We start from the raw sequence: 17,956 nt of genomic DNA, 5'->3' as shown, positions 1-17,956 counted from the left end.
GTGCCTCAAGCCTCTATTTGTAAAATGGATGTAAGGAAGTATCCTTGTCTCGCAGGACATTTGGGAGAACAAAGTCATCATTTCTGGGAAAATGCTTATACACTGAGGAGTATGGAGTGAGATGGATAATTCTGTCTCTACAATGGAATTTAAGTAACTTGTAATAAGGGAGGTATTGTTGGAGCACTGAACAAAGTTGGAAAAACTGAAGAGCATTGGATGCTCTTTTGCCGTAAGCTCTCTAGCAGTGCTCACTCGAGCACTTTTGCCAAGCAGTGCCAAGTGTCCTCAACCCTGGTTGCTCTCTGCACTGAAACACTTTTGCCCTAAGGTGCCTGTGTGCCTTACAGATAGCAGCCAGTGAGAGCTCAGAGCACTGGTATGTATGCACATATGTGGCAAGGCTGAGTTGGAGAATTAATTTTCAATTCAAATGTAGTTACTGAGGTAGATAAATTTAATTATTTAGAGACATTCAAGCCAGATTTATGAGTGCCACACTCATGTGTATTTGTCAAAAGCGATCATTTGCTTCATTTACTCTGCAACGATTTTCATATTCTGAATTGTCACCTCAGCTCCTAAAGTTGTGATATATGGCTGGCATCGAAATATCTGAGGAACTTCAGACAAAGAGTAAAAGTTTGCGAACCTGGCTGTGGCTTTTCCTGCTGCAATATGACAACAAGCGGGCATTATTGTTTAGTGATTGCCTTCTGAGCTAATATGCAGCACCATCCTGGCAGGTGTACAATAAGAAAAAGCAGTGCATTAAAAAGTCAGATTCTCATCCTACCTTGGTGCACAAGCATGTGGAGGAGGTCAGAGACAGAAGCTGGACATTTTGGAGAGTGAAGCCTCAGCAGATGAATTCCCCTGAGGTAATGGGAAAATCTTGCTTGCCTTATTTACTTCAATATTTTCACCAAAGTGAACTTGCATGAGAAAGGCAGGCAGGACCCATGTAGGTCTGGTGAAAAATACAGAAGGAGCATGCTTAAGACAGAAATTGAAATTAAAATGCTTTGATTGGACAAAAATGGAAAGAATTGGGAACAGCCCTTCAGCAAATTTTGCAAGAGCATACAACTGATTTGATCTTTTCAGATGCAACATTATGAACAGTACGTAATTTTCAGCCCAAGTAGATCCAACACAAGCACATTTTAGAGGTTTTTCATGTGGGGTGGCATGCTGCAAATTCAGGCCCTATCAGGCATTTTAAAACTAATGCAGTATTTCTGGAAAGGCTCATATCTGGCAAATCAAAGATATGCTTCTGGAACATAACAAAAAATACTGTGAGACAATGTCCTTAAAAAGAATATTTATTCAGTGTTTTTATTCTATAAAACTTGTTTTCTTGCCGTACCTGCTGTACATTATTGTGGCACGTTCTTTTGGTAAAAGATGTATAGAGGGAAAAAACAAGTTTTGTTTCCTTCAGTATCATGTGCCTGGGGAGCTTGCTTTCTAAAAAGCAGACAAATTCTCTTCCCATTTTGGACCCTAGATATAGACATATTTGATGGTATAAGCCAGTCAGGAACATATCTGAATTTGTTTCCTTGCTTAACTGTGGTCAGAACTCAAAGCACAAGGTGTACAAGACTGTAAGTCCCTCCTTCTGGAGAATTAATATGATTGCATAATATTTGTCTTCCTATGTCAAATGAGGCATATAGAGAAGTCTACAAGCCTGATAGTTCCCTATGGATTGTTGTGGCTCTGGTATCTAGACTAACATTAAGATGAAGTATCATTAGGCTTTTAGATTGACAAGATGGACTTGAAGACCCAAGCCCATTACATTTTAGGGTGTTCTTTCAAAGGCTGGTGTTTCTCACTCATGCTGATAGCTACCTGCCCATAGACCCCATGAACCTGTATCCCCCTGTGATTACCCATAGCCCTGCACCACCACTACCTGAGTTTCCCTGCTGTCTGAAAGGAGGCATGCTCACTTATGATAGCAATATTCAGTTTTTCTCTAAACTGCCAAGAAATTGTTGAACTGGTGCCACCAATGAAGCATTTCTCTCTTATGGTGACATTATTGCTACCTTGTCTGACCCTTGTTTGCAGGTTGTCTTATCAGACCCATCTGGTAGGTGGATGGAAACATCAATGGTCCAAGAAATGTGGTCTCAGTGTGAAGATTCAAGCATTTGAATGCTCACTTTATGTAGTGCATTTTAAAGCTAAAGAGGAAGAAATGATTGAGTAAGTTTTGGCTACTCATAAATATTTCAGTGCCCCTTGCAAAAGGAGTAGGAGAGGCTAGACAGGTCTGGGTATCAGTTAAAAGAAATGGCAAAAGAAGAACTATTGATGGGTAGTGGAGAGGTGTCACTTTACTCATTTGCTTGATTTTCTTGTATTGTTTCCTGGCTAGTTTGCATTAGGCCCAGTGTGCATTCATGAAATTTGAATGAGTTTACAATATCCTTCAGACAAGAGCAGACTTTGTGCAGAAAAAAAAAAAAAGATGTAGTATTCAATTATGCAAGAATAGGGAGAAAGTGCAGCTGACTCAAGGCAAATAGACTAAGTGGTAGAGAATGCTGTGGTGCTGCTGATCTATCATTTAATGATTATTTATTAAGAAGAGACAATATGTGAACTCTCCCTTTCTGGCTTCTCTTCAGCTGGATGCCATCAACAGAGGAAGCCTAACAACAGTGGTTTTGTGATAGACATATATTAGGAGTACATTAGAAGCTACAAAGAGACAGAAAAATGGTGCAGGTATGGAAAGAGTATTGTGTTTACATTTTCTGCAATGAAAATAACATAGATTTGCATGCTGCTGTTGCTATTGATTCTCCTTGACTTCATTGAGAAATACATGCAGTCCGAGAAGTGGAGTTTGATTTCATGTGGCTAAACATTTAAGCAAAGCTGTCACTGGCTTTTCAAGGCAAAAATTCAATTACGGGGATCTTGACATCACTTTTTACTTTCTCAGAATTATTTTGTGATCTGCTATCATCCCTCCATTTTCCCAATATCCTTTTTTTTTTCTTTACTATTTTTTCCTTGCTACTGGAGGCACACCTAAGGTATATTTTGCCTTCTTTTTCTGCCTTTTTACTATTCTTATTTCTTTGTCTCTTCCCGTCTTCTGTGGATCTTCTTTCTCTCCTTGCATGCTTTCTGTTCCTTCATTTACCCCTTTTTATCTCCCACATGCAAGCTCTCCTACTTATACATTCATAGGTCAGCCACAAACAGTCAGCAGTTTTAGATGGCCTGTCTTTTGCAGTAAAGAAAATGGGCCTACCATTTATGAATAAAAATGTTCTTGATAACGTTGAATTACTTTTTCTAGCATTTTGAAATGGTGAAAGAGGAAGTCTAAAGTAGACTTGTGAGGAAGAAGATTGTGCAAAGCCAAATGCTGTGGTATATATGACATTCTCCATTCTGAAAGAGTTTAAGAAGACATGCTTAAAGAATGCATCTGGTGGAGCTGGATGCATTCAGCATCTAGTACAGTCAGTCCCGCTATTAAATGCTATTTGCAATACAAATATTTCATAGTATTTAGTTCCTGAAACCCTAAATTGTTCCTGAAACCCTAAATTGAGAAATTTATAGAACTATTTCCATGTAATGTGATCATCAAAGGATCTGAGCACATCTGGAAAAACCATTGCAGTCCTGGTTAACCTTTCCTTCCTCTTCAAAATTCACTTGCTGAAGGACCTTGCCAGTTATCTGCCATTATTTGGCAACTTTGATGTGTTACATGACAAAAAAAACCTGCCTGCTGTGTTTGCCTGTCTGTCTGTCATCCCTAAGTACCATCACAGAGGTGAGTTGAAAGTTCTCCACACAAGCATTTTATTCTTCCAAGGGGCAGAAGGAGAGTTCCTCTTGATGGTACCCTACCATCCTTTTTGATCTGAAATAGGGGAGGCTTCCAGTATGGCAGTACTTTCCTTTGGGTAGGGAGTATTAAAATGAGATTTGAGACTGAGATCATAATCCTTTTCTAACACTTGTATCCAAACTAAGTGTAAGCATATATGTAATACATGGTTAGACTCAATGATCTTAAAGGTCTTTTCCAACCTAAATGATTCCGTGATAATCATGAATGGGAACAGGTCAGGAAAAACTACGGAATCAGAATCGTAGAATGGCAGGGGTTGGAAGGGACCTTTAGAGATCATCTAGTCCAACCCCACTGCAGAAGCAGGCTCACCTAGATCAGGTCACATAGGAACATGTCCAGGCGGGTCTTGAAGACCTCCAAGGAAGATATGGGGGACATAAATGTCAGAAATGAGATGCCTGGAGGAGTGCTCCTTCTGTTTCCCTGGTTAGTCTTGCTTCTTTTCAGCTGGTTAATTTGGAAAGTAGGAGCCCAAGAGGGCCCCTAGTTTAGCCCTGGCAGTGATTCCTACTGGCCCACTTAATCCATATGCCCACAACTAATTCAGATGCCCAAGTTGGGAGGTTAGTTACCTCCACTGCATCAGTGGAGAGAGAGATTGTGCAGAGCCTGTTGAAAGCAGGACCTTAATTCAGGTTGAAGGAATCTTTGCGTTGAGGATAAAGGGAATCTGGTGGGACGCTTGCCTCAGGTCAGTGGTATGAATACTCAATGGTGGAGCAAAGCAACTGCAGCAAAAACACACTCACCCAAAGCTGTGCTAACAGATTTTGGGTAATGAATATGTGTGAGAGAAAGAATTTGCTTTTAGATATGCAATAACAGAGAGAGATCATCAGATAAATTATTCATTGTGAGTTATTTGCATAGGCTGATAGGAACTCATTAAACACCAAAAGAATGATTTGCAAGAAAGAAATGGAGAAAGTTTTCGGTCTGGTATTTCTCCTCTCTTAAACTTCCAATAATTGTCTATCCAGCAAATGAATTTGTCTCTTCTGCTGTTATTCTATGCTTCCTAGACCATTTTTACTCAATGTTTTATTGTGAAGTTTTTCTGCAAGCCAAAGAGCTTGAATTTCATAGCTACACATTAAAGTGCATCAGAAAACAGTAGAAGACATCACATTTTCTCCACTTAACTTGTGTCTGAACTGCTACAAATTTTTAAATTATCATACTTGAAAGTATTAGCTACAGATTCATAAATATTCTTTTTTTTATTGTTATTAAAAAAAACCCCTTCCAACCTCTACAGGCCAAGAATCCAACTTTAACAAGTCTAAGTGCCTCTGTTTCTGAATACTCAATCTGACCCAATTTAAAGGGATATAGCTTGGGGCAACTTAAATTGCTGCACTATACTCAAGTTGGAAAATACAGTATTCTTGTAGAAAAAGGGCTGACTCAGTATCTAGATTGTTTCAAGCAGATTTTTTTTTCTTTTTTTTGTGTAACCTCTTTTTTAAACCCTGCTAAAGATGGTTCCACAGCCAGCCTAGGTGTCATATTCCCAGTGTATGCCTATTCTTGGAATTAGGATATGCGAATTGAATTATATTTGCTGCAAATTAAGCTGATTTTGTCTTGTCCCACCCTCAGGGGACATAGGAAACATTTTATACCTGTCCTTATACATTCTTTTCATATAGAAAAGTGTTACTGTGGTTCTCCTCAAATTCATCTGTCCGAGATTAAGGAGCCCTTCCTGCAGAAGGTGTATTTTCCTAACTCCTCGATTCAGTTCTGTACTCTTTCCAAGTGTCATGCCCACAGTGTTCAGATGAAGACACATCAGTTCCAAGAAGAGTGAACAAAAGTGTCTTCTGTGTCTTTTGTTTATTATTCTTTCAATAAACTCGGTACAGATTAGACATGGTGGCTTTGTAGCATTGCTATAGTTTTTACTCATGGTGAGGCAGTGACCAAGTGTGATGTCAGATACTATTCTTCAGAACTGCTGGTTAACCAATTTTCCACATCTTGTAGTAGCACCACTATTTGCTCTCTCCTCTGTGGATTTGCCTTTCCTGAATTTCTTATTGTTGATTTCAAATAATTCTTCCAACGGGTCTAGTGCATTTTGAATTCTGTTCTCAACTTTTGAAATTCTGCAGTCCTTCCTGACTTAGAAAATATTTTATTGACACACTCTTCCTTCCACTATCAATGCTGGCAGCAGTGAAAACTTCAAATAGATCTGGGCCTGGACACCCCATGTGGGTTCTCTCCCTTATGTGTCTGTGAAGGGTAACACTGAGTATGCAAACTAGATGCATACACACACAGACATACACACATACATATGTGTTGTGATAAGAGTACGGAGGCGGAGTTTAGATTTGCTATGTTTATTTCTATAGTGCCAGAAGAACTCTGGGATTTGAACACATTTAAATTTCAAAGTCACACTTTATAGTGACACTTGACACTGTAATTGGTTTGTATTCAAAACACAGACCAAAATTGCTATAATAAAAAATACTACAATTCCATAGCCATTGGAAAAAAACTATGATATGGCCTTTCCACATAAGATTTAATTCCAGAACTCCTTGTACTTACACTAGACTTACAGTACATTTTTGGTAAAGACTAGTAGCATGCTTGCCCTTTGCTCCATCAGCAGTATTTTGGATATCAATTGTTATATCACCTTTCTCTGTTTCTGTGGTTTATTGAGGAAAGTAGAAAGTTATTAATTTTGACAGAATTACAAATTGCTTTCCTTTGCCAATGGAAATGGCCTTGGCTTAGGCTGGAGTGGAATGGACTGAGAGCACCCTTTTTCATTGGGATATCTTATGTGCATGTGTGTAGGATAAATGAGAATGAGAATAAATGAGGGGGAGAGAAGGAGGATGGCAGTGCAGGAGGGCAAGGTGCCAGGAAAATCTTTCTGTAAAGAAAGACAGAACTGTCTGAAAAAGTGCTTTGTCACTCCCAGAGGACAGTCCTGCTGGAGGTCTGCAAAGCAGTGCCTTTACATGTCATGGAGACTTGGAACCATCTGTAGATCCTTGCCCAATTTGACAGGAGCTGTTTTCTGCAAAGCTGTGTGTGACCTCCCTGCTTTTAGGGTGTGCTGGAAAATTATCTGTTATCCAGCCACATGTGGAAGACTCTTTTCCCTTTTCCTTTACCAGGGGTTTTGTGGTCGAGGAGAGAGCCCAGGTATTAGAAACCCTTTGGTGTTTCATTACTCAGGCAATGGGCCATAAACACGTTGCTGGAAAAATGCAGCCCTTTAACCAGTGACCTAGTTAAGGCTCCTACATCTGCAGAAATTTCGTTTTCCCACCTAGGCAGCTCCTAGCTAACCCCTGGTAAGCTGTTCCTTTTTTCTCCTCTCTCCACTAGGCCGAATCTCTCTTTTTGCAGGTGTAATTCAACCAAACAGGTATTGCATAGTCCTCTCTAGTCACGGCCTAGTTCCCTAGGCACTGACGAAGTCATTGGTTACCCATCCACCTTGCCTAGAAGTTGCATAATGCTGCAGAGACACGATGGAGAAAGGGATTTTTTTTTTTTTAAATGTGTGCTTTATTTTTTTAAACCTGTATAAATAAATACAAAATGACAAAGAGGTTCATGTTTACTAAACATTGCATTTGATTGTATGACATTACACAGTGTGTGTCACAATAGTTCACCTTGTAATTGTGTTCTTTCAGCTGTTGGTGCATAATTCTATAAGTCGTAGGATACAATTAGTCCTGAAGCTGCATCCAGCCACCCTTTTAGTGGAACCCCTGAGTGCTTACAATTTGCAAGAGTGTATTAGGGGAGCGCTTGAACCTATTGGCCGAAATCGCGGAATTTCATAAGAGAGGTCTGGCATAACAAAAAAAAGAAGCTAAAGGGAGGGGCAGAATAGATTCTCAAGAACATAAAAAGTATTAAAGCTTTGGAGAACTTTTATTTCTAATTTTCTTCCCCTTAGTGGTTAACAGAAACCACGGGTTCATTTAGGAATATGATTTTTTTCATGCTCACTGAGAGCAGGCAAATGGACAAACCTTGCATGATCAGTTTTTACCTGAAGAGCTAGTTCATATTTTGATAACGGTAAAAATATACTCAACCACTTGATGAAATGCTGATTCTCCAAACCACTTACCATCCTAACCCAGTGAAGGTCAACTGCCAAGGTTTTATAGACATACTGTGGTCATGACTTGCTTGCTTGCTTCTTTAAATTGCACTTCATGTGCCTTTTCGCGTTTGTTCTCTCTAATTCTCTTCAAAAGGCTTGAACAGAGCTACTTTACCTTCACATTTAGAGCTTATAAAAGTATTTGTTGGGAATAATTTTTGTGTTCTCTTTGGCCTGTTTAAGGCAAATTTTTGTTTTCAGGTGGATTAGAATTTTTCACAGATTTTCCCCATTGTTCTGTGAAATACAGGTATTTCATATCTATTCTAGGAATGAGAGTAGCTGTAAAAGATCACTCTTGACTACTTGAGATCTGTGATTGGCCACCTGGGTATGGTTTATATCTGCTCACTTGCTGACAATGTATATTAATGGGAACTACATCTAAAGCAACTCTTATGGATTTGAATGGTGTGTGAGCACCAGGAAAATGGAGACATTACATGTAAGCGATAACAAGAACTGTAGAGATGTTTTGGACTTTGACAATCTTTCCTTGACTTCGTTTTTTTTCCTGGGTCAGGGGATTTTTGGTAACATTTGATTCTGCATTCGAATGTATGTTTCTGTACAAATATCACATTTGCTATTGCCTTCCTGAAAAGTGCTGCTCACCTAGGGTTCACTTGCCCCATATTCCCTGGCTGATAGAGTCAGAGCTTAATACCTTCCTTCCCTTCAGCAGCATCCTGAAATAAGCTGCCTTCTCAGTGAACTATAAAATGGTTCTATCCAAACACACGTACACCACTGCTTTGACAATGGACATACTGCTGATACTTGGATCTGTCACAAGGCTGAGACATTAGGTAAGTCAGTTAGAAGTGTTTTTTTCTCAGCTCACCTACTGCATCTCCTGTCCTGCATAGAAGTTTTTGTAAATGATTTTATATGCTTTGGATTTGTCAGGTTCAGTAAGGCTTTTCTTATCAGAACAAAGGTAAAAACGTGAACTTTTAATTTTCATTTAAAAAAAAAAAAAACTGATGAAAATCTCAAATCCAACAACTCTATCCTCCTCGCCTCCTCCTTCCAATGTTTTATTTCCTCTGGGCAAAGTATTTTGAAGCCAGCTGTTTTACTCTGCTCGGAGTACACTGAAAATCCCTTGTTCTTCCTGGCTTAGGAGTGAAATATTGAGCACCTTTTGAAAATCTGGTAGTGGAAAACAAGGCTCACAAAACCACTGGTAATTGAACCTCCTAAAATCAGCTGCCACCTAGCAAAAATAGTGGGACTTTCACTCACTTTCCAATTCTCTCCTTCCCATTGTGGCCACCCTCATTTCCAAATGTACTAACGGAAGACAGAGGTGGCAGGTGTGGACAGTTTTCTGGAGTAAATAAAAGACTTCATATTTAAAAAGAACTGTTTGAACTAAACAAAATCTCTTTCACCAAACAGTTATCTCAATAAAACCCGCAATATGAATCTCAGATGGGCCGCGTGCCATGAAGTCAAAAGCTGAGGGCTACCAAGCACTAGAAAAACTCAGGCCTAAGTATGCCTGGATGGCATCCATAGCGCATCTACATCTCAGCACATCTACAGAGTACTCCAGAGGCTGATTATTGTAATAAGCTTTAAACCAACATTAAAAATATCAGTTCCTTTTTTTTTTTTTTCACAGCTCTATGATGGAGTAGTTGCCCTGCAGTAGCTCAAATATGGGTTGTTTCCCATTACACTCATGCTGGTCTATGATTGTCTATGTGTCCCAAGTCCACAGTCACTCAGGTAGGGTCAGAAGAACTATTTGCCTTAGAAAGAAGACTGACAAAATGAAACTCAGCCTTTGGCTTCAAAGCAAAGAGGAAAACAGTCCTCTGGAATGTGATGGGCCATGCTTTCAACCAGTATCACCTGTGTAGTCTGTGGAGTGGTGCTGATGTACACAGAGAACATTACACTATTTTCCCCATTTCTCCCTGACTCAGGCTCCACAGCTTAAAGCTCTGTTGGTTGCAATTGTCAATAATTTAAAACTCTTACCTTGTTTTCAGCCTGATGCTGGAACAGACCACCTGAAGTGCTCTCCAGGGCTGTGAGTACCTTTGGGAGTTTTTCTGTGCAGGTTTTTATGTAGTTCCCTGCAATAAATTTAGGCATTTCTCATCTGAGTCAACTATTCGTCCCCCCTTGACGTTCCAGTTTTCAATATCTATTTATCATTTCTACCTGTGAAATGTTCTCCATAAATTTATTACTTGCTTTTCACTTCAAACGGTTTGCATTCTTGCTTCTTGGCTTTTGAAGCACATGCTGAGCAAAAAAAAGGAAGTTGCCAGTGTTAGCAATCCTTTCCATAATTCTCAAGTCACGTACCTCTCCTACAGATTTCCCCTTTCTAAGCCCAATTCTTTTAACCTCTTCCTATAAATGATTCTTCAGGCTTGGTGTCACCACTGAATGCAAGGCAATAACACTTCCTTTGATGGAGAGGTTTGGAGAGTGCTGAATGAGTAGTTTAAATGGTATTTTCTCTCTCTCTCCTCTCTGTTTCTGCAACTTCCATGTTATAAATCTGCTGTATAGCATCCACATAGACAATGATATTAAATACAATATGATCTTCTGACACTGAGCTTTGAATGCTTCTCCATTCTATATCTAATAATACATGTTATGACACTCGTATATATCAGAGCTATGTCAGACCAGCACAATGTTGTTGGCTTTCCTGTGATAGCCACCCTTCCAGTAAGATCCAAGCTATTGACAGAAACATCTCCATTAGAAGAGCTAATGAGCATTCATAATCCTGAAATGATAATGTGGCTGCTGCCTCTGGAGCCAACATCAGGAGAAGCTCAGCAGAATCCCATCTGTCTGGCAGCCAGGGGTACGGTATATGGATTGATAAAACTGTCAGTAGACTAGTCTGGAACAGCTTGCAACAGCATACTGAGAGAAAAGAAAAGGGAGAAGTTCGATTGCAAACATTCTTCATTCAGGAATCACCTTAAGAGAGGTGGCATTTCACACTTCTCACTGTAGGTAATGTGCCTGAGGGCTCCCTTTGAACAGAAAGAAAATTGATCGCATCTTCAAAAGAAAAGAAAAAAAATCCCTCCATGTATCAGTATATTATCAGGAAAGTATCAGAATTTCAGAAACATTAAAAGTCAAATGCTTTTCTCTAAGTAAGAGTTGTAGCAAGAAGGAGTGAGGGTCCATTTGTTATTTTTCAGTAAGTGATGAGCCAGAATCCATCTTAATGATCTCTTTCTCTGTACAATATTGTATACATATCACTCTAAAATCTCCAGCTCTGGGGTCCAGATTAGATTATGAATATCTCCCTTTTATTTCAAAGCAATGAGGTGCTCAATCTATATTTGAATTCATATAATTAGGCAGCTATGAATTTTTATTTTCCATACATGGACAGACCCTTTTATTAGACAGCCTTAATATACCTTACAGCTGCATATCCTACATACACTCACATCATTTTACTCACTTCTCATTCTACCTTAGAGCTGCCATCTCTCTGCAACTCATAAGTTTTTATATCATTTCTCTCTCATCCACCTGACACAATGTAAACCTAGTTTTTTCCTTTCTAACAGCTCTGCACTTCTGCAGATCGCTTCTTTGTTCCTAAACTCCTCATCGTCTTCTCTGTTGCCCCTCCCCTGCCGATTCATTACTAATTTCAGGACAGCTAAACTATTCTTCCTACCATCTTTCAACTGTATTTCTAGGCTGGCTTCTCCTCCTCTTTTTATGGAGCCAACTCGAGTTGGGAGTATAAAAACCCCATAATTGGTATGGGGGTGTATGCACTATATATACATTAGCAAGGCATCTCATTTTTCTGAATATAGCTGACAAATATAAAATCATTTTTACTTGTAGCATCAGTGAACAGATTGCTTATTATGAAATATAATCACTATGTGAAGGCATATTTTTTGCAAATTGTGTTTTCTGGCATCAATTTGTTTGTATACATTTAAAATTTTGTTTCCAGCAAACTTCACCTGCGTAATTTGGTAATTTCTAGGAAGACAAATGTCAGTCTTGCTCAAAAGAATGCCTGCTCATAGAATAATTAAGTGGATTCAATGCGGCCAAAGAGAATCAGAACAGAGTATTCTGCATTCATTTATAACGTACTCTGTTGTATATAGTCCGGATACCCAGCTACTAAGGTCTTTAACTTGATTCTCTATACATTTTCGAGTGGACTTTTATTTATGCTGATGGACTCAAATGCCTTATTTCCTGGTTCTTTCTTGCTAGATGCTTAGCATATATTTCAGTTACTCCCTACCAGTAAACTGAAATCAGCAAAACAAGTTCCAGTCTCCTCAATAAGTTCTATATTGCCATTAACCTTTACATGTTTAAGTGGTATTTACAGGATGAATGTAAATGTGAGCACACTTTACTATTTTGAGGACATAATCCTGCCTAGTTTCTGTGTGAAAGTCACTTGTATAAAAAAAGAAACGTGTTATTTTTCAATGACAATACTCTGATTCGTATGCAGCAGTGTAAAGGTTGCATGTGGAACTCAAGACATGTCGTTCATCAACATTTGTTGGGCTTGACTGGATTTCTTGATAACCTAAAAATCAGATTTAACACAATTCTCTTTTGAAGTTATACATACAGCTGAATTTTCAGAATAAAATGTACTGATTACACATTTGGAAAGCCTGATTTTTGTAAATTAGATCAACAGAGAATTGCACGAATGAGCTCTTGCTAAAACAGACAAATGAGGCACACCAGCCTTGTATGGGAGTTTTGCTCTGAGTTCCTGTGTGCTGCTTAGATGTAGCCTCTCTTATGTGGGTTAGAAATTAGAAAATGGATGTAATTTGATTGTCTGTTTCAGCTAGAATTTTGCTAACAGTGCTCACAGATCCTAAATTTAAGGCAAAGCAAGAAAGAAAGATTGGAAGGGACAATGCCAGGAGCTGTAACAGGTGACAGGAGTCACCTTTAAATTGCAGACCCAAACTTTCCTTTAAATTAAAGCAGCTGGAAGCACTTGGCAGTCAAACACCCATCAGCTCTCAGGCCTGCTACTGTTTGCAGTGACTTTGTCTCAGGTCTGGTTCACCAGCTTTTTCTAGTACACCGATTTATCTCATTACTGCAACCATGTGACAGAGCAGTTGTAAGTATTACCCTTGTCACTTGGCATGGTGGTTTGCTTCAGCATTAAAGCAGTTGATCAAGGTGGGTCTATAGGGATGCTGGTCCCCTTCCCTGAAACACCGGGACAAGCTGTAAATGAGTGGTCTACCTGGGTGTGGGAAGATAATGATGGACCACAGTCCTCAGAAGATCCTGGGACAGGGGACCTGGTTCTGCTGGGAAGTGGGAGAAGTGGGTCTCTGATGATGGGGCTTCCTAAGTTTGTAGGTGTTAAGGTCAAGACCTTGGTAAGAAGATTTTTAATAGTGATAATTCAGTTCAATAGTAATACTTGAGGTCTATCTAACAGATCTCAGTAGATCTAGTTATTGAGCAGATAACCCTAGATTTTTGATCAAATCACTTTGAGATTTTTTACCTTACCTGTTGGTTTGCTTTCTTGGGCTGGGGTTCTGTGGCTGGGCTATCTAGGAACACCCCCTGAAAAAGATTTGGATCCCAATAACATGTAAATTAATAGCTATGAAGCCAATGTATTTTCCCTGTGCTCACTGCTGAGCAGTGTGCAGCCTGTGACAAGAGGGGCTACTGGAGAAGTAGTATAACCTTCATCTTTGGGACACTGCTAGCTCCATGATGCAGCAGGTGCCCATAAACTTGTGCACCACACCTCTCTGATGGGAGCTGGAGAGGACATGCAGCCTCACTATTTGTGTTAGGCCAAGTAAATCAGTTTGTTAGGCTGGTGATGGCATGGGACTTCTGTAGCAGTTTGGGAGCACAGGAATCAAAGAGAGAGACAGCCATTTTATTTTAGGCTTATGCTATACATTGAGTTTCATTATACAATTTTTTTCCCCCTAAATTAATACAAAAATAGTAAAAATAGGTTAAAAAACCCAAATGAAACCCCCTGACATTTTGCAAGCCGTTTATTTGATGCACAAATTAAGACTTCTTGGAGCTTAAATAACCTAGAATTATTTATGCTGATTTTTTTTTTCCCCTTTTCCCAAATTAAAAAAATGTGATAACTTGCAGAACGCCAGCGACATCAGACCAATTCATGTCTACAAAGCAGCTGCCCCAGGCAGCCACAGGTGATGCTGAGGTGCCTTCTCTCCTGGCAGAGAGTTGTGCCAGGAAGACGACGGGGCAAGTGGTAGCACATTGGGGCATGCCACTCTGCCCAAGCCTCTGTGCCATGGGCAGCAATATGTGTTTGAATCCCCTCCTGGGACGCCTTTGCTATGTCTTTCTCAAAAAAACCCACCAACTCCAAAAGTCCTCCCCTGTGCTCTCCTGGCAGCATATGGTTTTCACAAGGGCTTCCTCAGGGCCAGTCTGGAGCTGAAGTTCTTCCTTGTTCTCTGATGAGATTGGGAAGGGGATGAGGAAGGAAAAGGTTTTCCCTGTTCCTGCACTGAGCAGGAACAGTCTCTGAGGAAGCCCTGTGGTGATGGCATGGTGTCTGGCCATGGGTGGAATATGCTGCCCACCTTTAGGGAAGAGAAAGAGCTCTTTTCCCTCCATGTCCTACTTCCAATCAGGCCTGTGTGTGCCCCAGGAAGGCTTACTTCTTGAAAAATACTTATAAGAAAATAAACAAAAAGCAAGGGTTAAAGCCATGGAAGAACTACTTTGCCCCTATGTAGCTAGTTGTACAATTTGATTGTGTGGGTCAGGGTTTTAACATTTGAGAAGGCAGAGAAGAAAAGTTCTGGATAATCCTTTCTGACCAGGGTCTTACAAAAAGTGGCTTCCCATGGGGATTGTGCCTTACCACATAAAACCCAGCGGTGCCCTCACAATGTGAGACACTTGAGGAGCTAGCTGTCCATGCTCGGGAGCTCCTGCATGCTGTATGACCACGTGTGTCCTGGGAGGCGCTGGGCCAGGCTGTGGGGAAGAGGGCATGGGCAATGGCACCAAACCTGGCATCCCCAATGCACAGTCAGCACAGCCATCCCTGCTCCTCCATCCTGCTGCCAGCTCCTTATCCCACCAGAGTAGCTACTGTAAGTGGGAGTACGCAGTGAAGACAAGGCTAACTCCCGATAACTCTGTTTCTCTTCCCTGCTTCTCCTTGAACATGCTATCAGCTTCCAAACTTAACAAACAGGAGAAACACTAGTTTGCTACGTTTTGAAGCAGTGAGTTCTTCTCTCGCAAAACCCACTTGCTAAAGAGCCGTTTCTGGCTTCCTCACTTTTTTAAGAGAAGTCATGGTCTCTCTTCTGACTCTTCTGAACTCTGCCCAGTCATGACACCACTCTGCTTTGTTTTCTCTTTGAATAAAAATAAACGAGGTGTTGGCTGAGGTGGGATTTGGTGGCTAACAGAAGGACAGTCAGCCTAGAGAAAAGCATTTAACAGTACACCTTTCAATTTACAGTGCACATTTTACCTGAACTCAGCGCTGGCTCAGAAAGCTGCTGAGAGCAGATGCGAATCCTCACGTGGCTCAACATAACCTCAGGCCCCTCTGGTACCATTTTCCCTCCTGGTTCATGCAGTTGACCACGGTAAGTGTGTTTGCTTGTCTTTGAAAAAGAAGCTAATTTTCTTTGCCAGATAGGTTCTTCTTAACCATCACAGCTTTAATTTTAATCTAACTGGAACGTTTTCACTACAAGCTTTGGGCAGAAAATTCTGGCTTCATCAATTAATTTTTATAGTGTAGTTATTCCAGCTACACCAAGTTTTATCTCTTCATTTTTTCCCTCCAATTAGAATACTTCCAAATGGAAAATGAACTTCTAGTAAGACAACATTAGGAATTGCATTAGAAGAAAAGTAGATTGATCTCGGTGGTCATATGCACTTAGGTTGGTTCTCTTTCCCCATAGTAAAAATATACTGTACACCATACCTTACTGTATGGAAATGTTAATGTTTGTAGAAGATATATGTGCTCAGTGAGACACAGTTCTATATAGTCTTGTTAGCCTTAGCTAAAATTTTTGCTGTTAGATTTTAGTCAGTGCCTGACAGCATATAGTGTTCTGTTCTACTCACTGAATTGATATAAAAATTGGGTCATCTATATTGCAAACAAAACCACAGTGATACCTGGGCTAAAAAGCCACTTGAGAGTATGACAAAAACAACTGCTTAAGCCTAGGTAGTCTTTCAAAATGGAGGTTCACCAGTAAGGGTAAAATCTTATGCACAGTTAGCCACTGGGAGTGCTTTGGACTGAGAGCACAGTACCTGCACCTGTTAATCTGTTGGTGCATTGAGACCAATCGACTTTGGTGAAGATAGTTGCTCCAGAGGAAAAAGTCAAAGGGGAGGAAGGCCAAAGTGGCTTAGCATAGTCTGAAACCTTGAGAACATGCCATTTCTGGTTCGTGTTGAGGTATTCAAGCTACCTGTAAAAAAGCAGTATTTGGTGCATCTCTCAGACACATCAGGACTCGGGCAGAAATCTCACGGACCTGGACTTAGTACGCCTTGAACATTTCCATGGCTTTGCCTTGCAAAGCCTGGAGGTGGGGAGTGGAGTGGAGGCTTGAGGTGAAACATAGTGGGAAACATAAGTTGTTTTTCACTTTGTTTTCAGTTTACTCTGTTCTGGGGATGCTTCAGACTGTCTTCTCCTTCCCTGTGCAGTGGAACAGCTCCTCTTTCCCTTCTCAGTCCCAAGCGGCCAGCCAGAGTTACTAGTTACTGTGGAGATAACACAGCACTGGGGGGAATCTGTCCTTGGGGAGGAATCTCCTTACAAAGATTTTTAGGAATGAGCTGGACAAACATCCTTCAGAGACTATTTAAATGTCATTGGCTCTGCCTTCGGGCAAAGGAGTGGGCTGCATGACTTCTCATCTGTCTTCTATGGACACCCAAGTACATCCTGTGGCATTTTGTCACCAGAGTGCCTCCACATCCTTTTTCTGACAGGTTTGGATATAGAGGAGTAATTCTATCACTGGTTTTATCACCTTCCTTGAAGATCTCTGAAGGCCTCCCATGCTGAAGTTTAATGAGACGTCTATGAAACTCCAAGCTTGTCTTTGGACATCTCTTTAAGGATGCTCCCATCTATGCATTTCAATTAGGTGTGAAGGGGTTTACGGCAAGCCATCTTTGCGTCTGGTGTTTGCAAGTGACAGCATCAAGCATAGCAGAGGTGTAAAATCTGTGTATGCCTCCTTGCAGTGTGTAAACAACCTCTTTCACACATCTCCCATTTCCAGGAGGCCCACAAGCCAGTAGATTGCTGCTGTCAAAAGCAGTTTGCAACTCCTCTGTAACTCTCAACTAATTTGCTAATGACCTCAGAAGTTTAAAAGCCACTGCAGCTGCTTGTTGAACAGCCAGTAGACCATTGGATGATTATTATTTAAATGACATAATGACTGTCACAGAAAATCTACAGTGAAGTATATTTAAGGAATGATTTTTGGCTGGAAAACATAGCCCCAAGCCTGAGTTTAAAGAAAAGAGGGGAGATAGATCCTTCCCCATGTCTCACATTCATTTGGCTCTCTTCAAGGTGTCCGTCTGATTTCTGCCGAGGTTGAAGTTGTTGCTACAGCTTCCCAGCTGCTACTGCAGCAAATGTTGTTTGTTCAAGCAAAGAGCCTGTGCATTCCTGGACACAGCTTCCTTTCCTTCTGGTCAGAGAAGGGACTTATCCAGGGGAAAGTTAACATTAACCAGCTGCACTGCTGACTTGTTTTGCTAGCCAGTACGTAACATTTTGTTCAGGGCACAGTATCTGGTTATTTTCTGCTAAGGAGGAAGCTTCAGAATTATCTCTTTGCTTGAAAATTAATATT

Source organism: Colius striatus, chromosome 1 (assembly GCF_028858725.1).
Source record: "Colius striatus isolate bColStr4 chromosome 1, bColStr4.1.hap1, whole genome shotgun sequence".
In the NCBI taxonomy this organism is placed as follows: Eukaryota; Metazoa; Chordata; class Aves; order Coliiformes; family Coliidae; genus Colius; species Colius striatus.
The sequence above is the reverse complement of the archived record's forward strand: the minus strand, read 5'-3'. Positions refer to the sequence as shown.